Source organism: Oncorhynchus mykiss, chromosome 26 (assembly GCF_013265735.2).
Source record: "Oncorhynchus mykiss isolate Arlee chromosome 26, USDA_OmykA_1.1, whole genome shotgun sequence".
Lineage (NCBI taxonomy): Eukaryota > Metazoa > Chordata > Actinopteri > Salmoniformes > Salmonidae > Oncorhynchus > Oncorhynchus mykiss.
The window spans coordinates 43,558,894-43,567,789 of NC_048590.1; the positions used below are offsets into that span (position 1 = coordinate 43,558,894).

At 41.9% G+C, this 8,896-nt stretch overlaps 1 long non-coding RNA gene across 2 annotated transcripts; it reads left to right on the plus strand.

Annotated features, from left to right (window-relative positions):
- The first annotated feature begins 486 nt into the window (after positions 1–486).
- On the plus strand, positions 487–8,634 carry LOC118944556. 2 transcript variants are annotated; one of them, XR_005039917.1, is made up of 4 exons: positions 487–576; positions 7,863–7,979; positions 8,236–8,425; positions 8,616–8,634. It is a non-coding gene; the product is annotated as an uncharacterized LOC118944556 (long non-coding RNA). The 2 variants fall into 2 exon arrangements; XR_005039916.1 differs by lacking the exon at positions 8,616–8,634 and having other exon boundaries at positions 8,236–8,601.
- The last annotated feature ends 262 nt before the right edge of the window (positions 8,635–8,896 follow it).

The window sequence follows — 8,896 nt, forward strand, 5'->3', positions numbered from 1 at the left end:
TCGTTTTGGGGTAAGTTGCTGAAATGCCACGTGCGTCCAACAACCTAACCATTATGAAACTTCTATTCGATCAAATAAGCCTCACATAGCAAATTAGCAATAACATTTTTTGTCGACCAAATTCAATACTCTTATTGACCTCCAAACAAAAAGTTATCACTCTGACTACTGCTATGATATGGGTGGGGGGGTAGACACACAGTTAGGCAACACTCTCCCAGGATACTCCTCCATACTCCATCCCCAAGCTTGAAGAGAACATGTTTCTGACATTCTGTTGTTATGATATACATCATTATCAAAGGCTGTATAATGTGTGAACATATTGGGAGACCAAGCTTCACTATTCCTACAGGGTGGAATGCAATGTTCAGTATTTGGTTAAAGGTTGAACTGAAACAATGGTCTATCAAGAGTTCTGTTAAGGGGACGTTTGCCCTGGATCAATAGTCCATGCGTTCCCTCGCTATCACCATGATGTGTCTCAGCAAACAAACAGGTTTCTCATAGGGCTCTGTTCAAAAGTAGTGAGATGCACTGTGTAATGTTTGAGTTTACAGAGTTGGGGGGAGCGCGGTAAGTTGAGACATTTTTTACATTCAGCATCACTACATCAAGGGAATATAGTAGTCTTTCTAACAAAGTTATCTACCCATATTTCAGGAGGTTGATTATCCCGGGAAATAAACAGAATGTATGTAAACATTACAGTTTTGAAAACATAGCCTGTCCAAAAAGTGGTCTCTTGACGTAAGGGGTAAGTTGAGCCTCCTTGGGCTAAGCAGCAGAGCCGGGATGATACCAGTATTGTGATTCTCATTAGTATCGTGACAAGGAATCTAAACAAGAAGTGGATTTAACTTCTTTAGGAAAACAGTCCTAATGTTGGAAACAAACATTAGTTTGCCATCCAGTCACATGTATATATTTTCCAAGCTATAGCTCACACTATTTTACAAACAGCAGCTTTCTAAAGGACTAAAGAGTTTGGTCTGCTTTCTGTTTTAATTTTTGCCATGGAAAAAATATACTATGTGATACTGGTATTGTCTCGGCCTTAGTAAGTAGGTGATGGTGTCCTGTGACAGTGGGTGATGGTGCAGGTAGGTAAAAATGTAATTCATGGAATGGGGGTGTGGTATATTGTATATCTTAAATATATGCCTACATTCAGATATAGATCTCTCTGTTCAACATCACTTACCCATTTTTTGGCCAGTTGTCTGGGACAGGGATATTGTTTCGATATACTGATTCGTAGGCAAGTTCTCTGCATTTGAGGCAACTCAGCCCATGAAACTGGTCTGCGAGATTCTTGATATGTTTAGCAAGCTCAGACTCCATGTCCTCAGATAAGACCTTGTGTTCCTCTGCTACTCTATCATAGCCTCTCTTTATACAGCTCAGACTCCATGTCATCAGATAAGACCTTGTGTTCCTCTGCTACTCATCATAGCCTCTCTTTATACAGCTCAGACTCCATGTCATTAGATAAGACATTGTGTTCCTCTGCTACTCTATCATAGCCTCTCTTTATACAGCTCAGACTCCATGTCATCAGATAAGACCTTGTGTTCCTCTGCTACTCTATCATAGCCTCTCTTTATACAGCTCAGACTCCATGTCATCAGATAGGACCTTGTGTTCCTCTGCTACTCTATCATAGCCTCTCTTTATACAGCTCAGACTCCATGTCATCAGATAAGACCTTGTGTTCCTCTGCTACTCTATCATAGCCTCTCTTTATACAGCTCAGACTCCATGTCCTCAGATAGGACCTTGTGTTCCTCTGCTACTCTATCATAGCTTCTCTTTATACAGCTCAGACTCCATGTCCTCAGATAAGACCTTGTGTTCCTCTGCTACTCTATCATAGCCTCTCTTTATACAGCTCAGACTCCATGTCATCAGATAGGACCTTGTGTTCCTCTGCTACTCTATCATAGCCTCTCTTTATACAGCTCAGACTCCATGTCCTCAGATAGGACCTTGTGTTCCTCTGCTACTCTATCATAGCCTCTCTTTATACAGCTCAGACTCCATGTCATCAGATAGGACCTTGTGTTCCTCTGCTACTCTATCATAGCCTCTCTTTATACAGCTCAGACTCCATGTCCTCAGATAGGACCTTGTGTTCCTCTGCTACTCTATCATAGCTTCTCTTTATACAGCTCAGACTCCATGTCCTCAGATAAGACCTTGTGTTCCTCTGCTACTCTATCATAGCCTCTCTTTATACAGCTCAGACTCCATGTCATCAGATAAGACCATGTGTTCCTCTGCTACTCTATCATAGCCTCTCTTTATACAGCTCAGACTCCATGTCCTCAGATAAGACCTTGTGTTCCTCTGCTACTCATCATAGCCTCTCTTTATACAGCTCAGACTCCATGTCATCAGATAGGACCTTGTGTTCCTCTGCTACTCTATCATAGCCTGTCTTTATACAGCTCAGACTCCATGTCCTCAGATAGGACCTTGTGTTCCTCTGCTACTCTATCATAGCCTCTCTTTATACAGCTCAGACTCCATGTCCTCAGATAGGACCTTGTGTTCCTCTGCTACTCTATCATAGCCTCTCTTTATACAGCTCAGACTCCATGTCCTCAGATAGGACCTTGTGTTCCTCTGCTACTCTATCATAGCCTCTCTTTATACAGCTCAGACTCCATGTCCTCAGATAGGACCTTGTGTTCCTCTGCTACTCTATCATAGCCTCTCTTTATACAGCTCAGACTCCATGTCCTCAGATAGGACCTTGTGTTCCTCTGCTACTCTATCATAGCCTCTCTTTATACAGCTCAGACTCCATGTCATCAGATAAGACCATGTGTTCCTCTGCTACTCTATCATAGCCTCTCTTTATACAGCTCAGACTCCATGTCCTCAGATAAGACCTTGTGTTCCTCTGCTACTCATCATAGCCTCTCTTTATACAGCTCAGACTCCATGTCCTCAGATAGGACCTTGTGTTCCTCTGCTACTCTATCATAGCTTCTCTTTATACAGCTCAGACTCCATGTCCTCAGATAAGACCTTGTGTTCCTCTGCTACTCTATCATAGCCTCTCTTTATACAGCTCAGACTCCATGTCATCAGATAGGACCTTGTGTTCCTCTGCTACTCTATCATAGCCTCTCTTTATACAGCTCAGACTCCATGTCCTCAGATAGGACCTTGTGTTCCTCTGCTACTCTATCATAGCCTCTCTTTATACAGCTCAGACTCCATGTCATCAGATAGGACCTTGTGTTCCTCTGCTACTCTATCATAGCCTCTCTTTATACAGCTCAGACTCCATGTCCTCAGATAGGACCTTGTGTTCCTCTGCTACTCTATCATAGCTTCTCTTTATACAGCTCAGACTCCATGTCCTCAGATAAGACCTTGTGTTCCTCTGCTACTCTATCATAGCCTCTCTTTATACAGCTCAGACTCCATGTCATCAGATAAGACCATGTGTTCCTCTGCTACTCTATCATAGCCTCTCTTTATACAGCTCAGACTCCATGTCCTCAGATAAGACCTTGTGTTCCTCTGCTACTCATCATAGCCTCTCTTTATACAGCTCAGACTCCATGTCATCAGATAGGACCTTGTGTTCCTCTGCTACTCTATCATAGCCTGTCTTTATACAGCTCAGACTCCATGTCCTCAGATAGGACCTTGTGTTCCTCTGCTACTCTATCATAGCCTCTCTTTATACAGCTCAGACTCCATGTCCTCAGATAGGACCTTGTGTTCCTCTGCTACTCTATCATAGCCTCTCTTTATACAGCTCAGACTCCATGTCCTCAGATAGGACCTTGTGTTCCTCTGCTACTCTATCATAGCCTCTCTTTATACAGCTCAGACTCCATGTCCTCAGATAGGACCTTGTGTTCCTCTGCTACTCTATCATAGCCTCTCTTTATACAGCTCAGACTCCATGTCCTCAGATAGGACCTTGTGTTAGGATAGGACCTAGTGTGTCATTCAGTCCATTTGTTCATCCCTTGCTGCTGCTTGAATGGTCTTCTTCCCTTTTCTCACTTCCTTGGCTGCTCTCTCAAGAACCTCATTGTCTCAATGTACCCCAAGGCAAACATTTGGACTGTACAGTATTAGCCCAGACAGCTACAAGGATGCACTTTCATGCTAGGTTTAGGACCTCATATTGTATCTTATAGACCCAAACTGATGTGCAAAACAATCTTAGAACAATCTACTTTGGTTGAGATACAATCATCATGAAACTTATGAAACACAGTACAGTTATTTGACTTTGTGAAAATCTTTTTTTTGGACCTAACTTGCTCACCACTTTTTCCATGTGGTTTCTTCCTTCATAGACTCCATGAAATTATGACGTCTTCCTAAAAGTTAGGTCAAATGATATATTTTGTGTATGGTTTCCTAGAAACAAGGGGTGGCTCAACTAACCCTTTTACTCAACTTACCCCACTCTACCCTACAGGATGCAATCTAGGAAACATGGCATTTTGGCAACAGTAGGCTTCACACGATTAACGTCCTGCGCCTCGATGTGTTATAGCCGCTACCTGCTGGCTGCTGGTGAATGCTGGAGGTGGGGGCTGATTCAACATGTAGAATCATCGTGAAATGAACTGGAAATGGGGCCCAATATTCTGGTCAGAGGCACTCGGCCGTCTCTTCTTCTGGGGTTTTTCTCTCTAAGAGCTTCTGTACTTCCAGAATTAGATGTGTTGTTCCTTTATTCATATTCCAGTTGAGACCGATCCCTGTTCTTTCTCTAGGTCAAGGATGTCAATTACAATGCTGAAGCATTTAGTGTTTTTGTGTAACTAATCAGAGAGACTAAACAAACACTTAGAAGCTGTGTGTGTGTGTGTGTGTGTGTGTGTGTGTGTGTGTGTGTGTGTGTGTGTGTGTGTGTGTGTGTGTGTGTGTGTGTGTGTGTGTGTGTGTGTGTGTGTGTGTGTGTGTGTGTGTGTGTGTGTGTGTGTGTGTGTGTGTGTGTTTTGTTTAACTATCCTTATAGGTACCAGAAGTCCTCACATGGATAGTAAAACAAGGAAAATTGAGACAAGTGGGGACATTTTGCCAGGCCCCATGAGGAAAAATGCTAATTTAGGCTTAGGTTTAGAGTTACAATTAGGGTTAGGTTTAGAAATAAGGTTAGGTATGGTTTTAGGGGTTAAGGTTAGGTTTGAGGTTAGGGTTATGGTTAGGTTAAGGGTTAGGTTTAGAATTAAGGTTATAGTTAGGTATGGTTTTAGGGGTTAAGGTTAGGATTGAGGTTAGGGTTATGGTTAGGTTAAGGTTTAGGGTTAGGGTTAGGTTAAGGGTTAGGGTTAGGGTTAGGGTTAGGGTTAAGGTTTAGGGTTAGGGTTAGGGTTAGGTTAAGGGTTAGGGTTAGAGTTAGGACAGTGTGTGTGTGTACTCTGTGGATAAACTGTTCTCTTTACAGGGCCGTGGACATGGCTGCCGTTGTTACTCTTTCACTTCTCACATTGGAAAACACAATGAGCCCATAGAGAAAACACCAGACTGGTGAATGTGTGTTTTATGTCACCATGGACTCTTTCCATCCACTTGTACTGTATAATGGCATTGATTCATTCAGCTGGATGCATAAATTCATTTTGTTACTGTTATTACTCTGAGGTATGTATACAGTTCAGCCAGGTTTTTGAGGCCAAGTTCATCAGGTTGGACATAAAATATGGTCTCTTGATATGCTGCAGTATACTGTATGTATCCTGAATTGTGATCGTGTGTTAACTTTTTTTCAGTGAGCAGGTTTTTCAGCTAAATGTGGCGTCCAAGGTCATTGGATGGCAATGGAAGTTGGTGTAAAATGGTTACCTCATTGTTAAAACCAACTCTTTTTGGCATTAAACTGGTTTTATGGTACAAGAGGTGAGTGGAGTCTGAGCAGAGATATAACAAAGTAGAGGATCTGCACTGAGCTCTGCACACATCCTCATGTCTGTAACAAAGTAGAGGATCTGCACTGAGCTCTGCACACATCCTCATGTCTGTAACAAAGCAGAGGGCCTCTGCGAGCTCTGTGTTTGTGATTGATTGTCTGTAGTGGTGGGGGACGTACTTCCTGTCGGCTGTAGCGTCAATAGTTAACGAACATCCATAGCTAGCTATTTAGCGTAACCCAACGAAGTCTGTGTGCATTTTGTGCACACAGACTATGTTGACAATGTATCCCACATTTTGCCAGAAAAACATTGTTCAAAGCTTACGCCAAACGTTGTGAATTTTGGGAAACTACCAATCAAATAACTAGCTCTGTAGCTATACTAGCTATCTAGCTACATTACTTTTGTTGCATTTTGAGTTTTTATGCAGGCACAGCGAACCCCACAGATGGCATAAATGCCTGATGGGTGTGGAGGTCCGGAAACACTTTAAACATAATTAAGGTTTTAGTCTTCATCGAGGCATGTCCATAATTTCCCGTTCAAATGATACAGTATGTTGATGAGACCATATTGCGCGCGGTACGTGATAAATCCAAACTTGATGTCAGAGTGATGTCATCCTGACCTGTTGGGCTTTAGGTGTCTCTCTCTTCATCTCTCGCTCCGCGATTTCCTGGTTGCTAAAGTTCTAATAGTTTGCCTAATTTCAGTTTCTGTGACAAAACAAGCGATGTATAGTGTAGAGAATCATTGTTACATCTGTGAAATATATTTTACATAACCAAAAAGATGGTGTTTTCAGCTGTTTGAAGCTGGTGTACAAAACCCAAAGTCAAAAATGCAAATGCAAAACGTAAGAACGGGAAGCATAGAAATAGCGCACATAGAACAAGTCTCCCGCTTCTTGGACTTGCTTTTAATACGAAAGATAGATCTATAACTTGAATTTGTCCTGGTCGCCCAATAAGTTACATATTGCAGTTTTAAGAGCCGATAGTGATCTATAACTGTGAAACAATACTGCAATCTGCAGCCTCATTCTCCCCCTTATAGCCTGGCTTTACTGCTTCTCCTGTGGACATTAGATTCCATAGATGCACCCCACTAGTTCCTGCATCTAATCTGTAATCAATTTGTTTGCAGTTGCCTACAGTCCAAGGCGAGTCGGAGGGGTGATTGTGTGACTGAGCTTGCCTCAGAGCCAAGATAAATGCCTTCTGGACTTGAATAAATGAGTTCCCCTGACCATGGTCATATAAGTGGTTCACGAAAAACAACCATTTTTTCCATCTTACTCACGCTCTCTTCATTACACAGCCCACCCCCCATCCCATGCCTCTAGCGTATTGCTTATTTGGATTCTCCCTTCCATTTGTTGCTACAGATGGTACTATTCTTGACCTTATCTGTCTATAAACCCACAGACAACTACATTTATGCAAGTTCCCTGCCCTTCTTTGTCAAGTGGAGAGAATGTGTTATTGAAGCGACCATTGCATAAGTTACATGTCTCTGTCTTTTTGCTGCTAACACATGTAAAGTGGGAGCGGGCTGGGAATTTTAAAGAGCAGATTATTCCGAGTGCCATTGAGCTTTTTGCTCATTTTCTCTGAAAGCGCCAATTATTTTTTTTTCACGTGCTTAACGAACTGTCATTTGAATAATTGCATCTAATACTTGTTTTCACAACATTCGGTATGCAGACTGTCTGTTGTTGAATGGGAGATCATTAGACGTGGGCAGACATTTTGCATGTAGGATGACAGCAATGTCCTCCATTGGGTTTGCTCCTGCCATGTTTGACATTAAAAAAAGCATTGTTGATGTGTATTCAGTAATGTCAAAAGTTCTTAACATTGTGGATAGAAATAGACTGAATCCCTGTTCTACAACACAGACAATCCTATCTGTCATAATACATTTCTTTCTGAATGTTTTCTAACGTTGCACCCCCCTGAACAGACCCATGGACTCTTCCTCAGGTGAATGTGGGGATGTTAAAAGAGAGTCACTTGGAAATGGCAACCTCTCTCCTTCTCTGGACGTATATTTCAAGATATAGACTAGACCAGAAAGAGGGTAAGGAAATAGTTCAAACACTGATTGAATTGTGATAAAAGGATTCCTGTCTAATCATGTTTTCCATCAGTTAATAGTATTGTTAGTGTTCTACACCAGTAACAATACTGAATGTTATCTGTACATGAAACTTGGTCTATGAAGTGTGACCATCTGATTGTATCCTAACAAGTGTGCAGAGCAGCACATTGGTTCATAGTTCACATGTATCCCTCCTGAACATGTACCAGTTACTGCTCTTCTCATCGTCTCACAGAGTGTGTGTGGGAGTGTGTCAGCAAGCATCTCTCCCCTGCGGCTAAGCTAAGAGCTCCTGCACAGAGCAGACCAGACTGCTTTAAACAGGCTCTTAACAGGCATCTCGTAGATGGCTCTGCCTCCTGCCTCCACCCCAAAGGACACCTTCCCTCCGCCCACACATTTCCCCATTGTGCCTGAAAAAAAAAGTAAAACTGTGGAAAAATTTCAAAATGTCTTTCTCTCCTCAATTCCAGTGATATAATGCTTACCAATGGTCTGATGGATCGGTCTCTCTCTCTCTCTCTCTCTCTCTCCCTCTGTACTCACTCCCCCGTCTCTTCCTCTCTCTCTCTCTCTTCCTCCCTCTCAATTCAATTCAATTCAATTCAATTCAAGGGCTTTATTGGCATGGGAAACATGTGTTAACATTGCCAAAGCAAGTGAGGTAGATAATATATAAAGTGAATATATAAAGTGAAAAACAATAAAAATTAACAGTAAACATTACACATACAGAAGTTTCAAAACAATAAAGACATTACAAATGTCATATTATATATATACAGTGTTTTAACAATGTACAAATGGTTAAAGGACACAAGATAAAATAAATAAGCATAAATATGGGTTGTATTTACAATGGTGTGTGTTCTTCACTGGTTGCCCTTTTCTCGTGG